Below are 2,797 nucleotides of genomic sequence, written 5' to 3'. Positions count from 1 at the left end.
TATGTGTGTGGCTGCTGCTACCAGGGATAGGGTGGGCTGAATTCCCAGCATAGGAGGGTGAAGGAGGTCTCTTTATTCAGTGTTCTCATTTGGTTAGAGTGCAACCACATGTCCAAGTTGTTTTTTGATCCAGTTTTTGAAGCCTAAACCAGGTGTGGACTCAAATGTTTTACTACTTCCTCGTTTAATATGATCCACTCTCGATTTTGGCTTCAAAAACCGCATAAAAAAAACTGAATGTGTGGAAGCATCTGGGAGTATTTTCGGTGCTGGGAAAAACAAACAAAACTGAAGCGGAATCTGCATCAAAATATGCTCCAAAATTCCCCTGTGTTCACGTGGTGGGCTTTTTACCATATATTCTGTGGCAGAAATCAGTTTCTGCCGTGGCTCTTCACTTTGAATGCCATGAGCCTGCTCACATTTAGCCCCACTGAATGGAGCTAAACTGAGAACGGACACCCGCTGTGGTGTCTGTCTGGGCTCCACACAGAATGGATTTGTTCTGTCCAGGTGCTGTTGTGGCATTAAACCTTGGCATTAAAAACCGTGGGAGCGGGGCACCATGCACCCACCATCAAATTCTTGGAGCGGAATCTGTACCAAAATTTTGTTGGTGCAATTTGGTGTGTGAGCGTACCCTTAGGGGCTACACCTATACTTTTTGTAGCACTTATAATAGATTTCTAACTATTGAGCTACAGCTCTAGTCCAGAGCTATAAATTGACTTCTATGCAGTTGTGTACACTGCCACGGTCGCCTGGTCTAGGTAATTAACAGGGATGGGTTCCTGCATGGTTGTGTCACAAAGGAGAGGGGCTGGCAGAGTAAACGGTGCGATTACGCAGTGGCTTGAGCCCACCCTTCATGCACTTAAAGAGGACCTTTCACTACTCTACAAACGAAAAACTAACTATACCTGTGGGCAGAGCGGCGCCCAGGGGTCCCCCTGCACTTACTAGCAAGTCTGGGCGCCGCTCCGTTCGCCCGGTATAGGCTCCGGTGTCTGCGCTCCCTCTGACTGTTTTCTTGTAGGAGGCGTGTCCCTTGCTGCACTGCTGGCCAATCGCAGCGCACAGCTCATAGTCAGGCTATGAGCTGTGCGCTGCGATTGGCCAGCAGTGCAGCAAGGGACACGCCTCCTACAAGAAAACAGTCAGAGGGAGCGCAGGCACCGGAGCCTATACCGGGCGAACGGAGCGGCGCCCAGACTTGCTAGTAAGTGCAGGGGGACCCCTGGGCGCCGCTCTGCCCACAGGTATAGTTAGTTTTTCGTTTGTAGAGTAGTGAAAGGTCCTCTTTAAAGGGGTTATCCAGGAATTTGACCGCTGTAGTCTCTTCACAGCTTACCAAGCACAGCACTGTACATTATATAGCGTCTGTGATTGGGTATTGCAGCTCAGGTCCATTCATTTGAATAGGACTGAGCTGCGCCTCATGGCATCAGTTAGAAAGGGAGATGGAGTCCCTGTACTCTTTGCTGTACAATGCATGAAAAGTCAGATTATTTATTCAACTACTATGCTATGTAAATTAGCGTTTTGAAATAAAGTGTGCAGCAGCTTTCTCGCTTCAAGTCAAGCTTGCTGTGCCCTCTTTACTGCCCCTTAGCGTTTGCTAGAATTTCCCATTCCTCCCAATGCCAGATGCTTGCACATTGTTCCCTAAGGATCCATTCACACAGCCGCATAATGAGTCCGCATCTTTTCCCCTCCCCATGACGGCACCCATGCGAGAAGGACCTCCCATCCGGGACAGGAAATCTGAGGATATAAAAATGTTCACACCCCCACCACACCTCAGTTCAGGTTTCCTGTCCTCCGGATGGGAGATCCTGAGGATCCTTACAGAGTTCACATCCCAGGGGCTGGGGAGGTCCAAGTCCGTGCACCGCAATGGACGCATCCCGGGCAGTGTAAGTCTCCCATGGGGGGGGGGGAAACTGCCAAAGACTGCTTTCCTTCTGGCCTCTGGAGGGACCGCTGTGGCAGTGTTCAGGCGGTCCCTGGTCCAGTGGCAGCTCGGCCCTTCTCAAAGATGGTGGCCACTGCGCATGCGTGGACTGCACAACTTCCGGTGACGTCACCAGCCTGGAAGTACTGGGATTAGACGCTGGATTTAAAAAATCAGACGGGAGGAGGCTGAGGCATGCTACAAATGCAGCAGCAGGAGGGGACAGCCAGCCTACAAAGAATCCAAATAGAAGATGTCAGGACCCGTGGATTCGGGTCACGCCGACCCCAGTGAACCCTCAAGGCCTTCTAGTCCAGTACTGGTCCTGAGGAGTGGGGGGACAACTGCTGGGGTAGGATCCATCCGTATTTCTCCTAATTTATTGGCGGTTTGTGTTAGTTTACTGCAGATTCCCAAGGTTCATAAAAAGGCGTCGGAAGTCCAAGCACAAGGAGTGTGGGGGGTGCAGGGTCCCTTTACCTTCCTCCTATGCCAAACCTCTTTGGCAGTCATGCATTGGAAAATTGGTTGTGGAGGAATTGCAGAGCCTGTCCAAATCTATTAAGGCTTTGGTCAAATGTGAGGTCAGATCTTCATTAAAGGCTTTAAGGCATTCGCATCGCAAATCCCCAGTTAAACAGTCCGCAGCCTGGGAATCTGACCCAGATCTGTCTGACGTAGAAGAAGTTAAAGAATCAGGGTAGCTCTCCTCTGACCAAGATGCGGCAGGAAAGTGCTTTTTTTCCCCTGGAAGACGAGGAACCCCTGTTAAAAGCTGTTAAGTCCATGATGCAGCTAGAGGACATAAAATAACCCTAATCCATGGCGGATCAAGCCTTTGAA

The sequence above is a fragment of the Bufo gargarizans genome, chromosome 3, assembly GCF_014858855.1.
Source record: "Bufo gargarizans isolate SCDJY-AF-19 chromosome 3, ASM1485885v1, whole genome shotgun sequence".
In the NCBI taxonomy this organism is placed as follows: Eukaryota; Metazoa; Chordata; class Amphibia; order Anura; family Bufonidae; genus Bufo; species Bufo gargarizans.
This window is presented reverse-complemented; position numbering follows the sequence as displayed.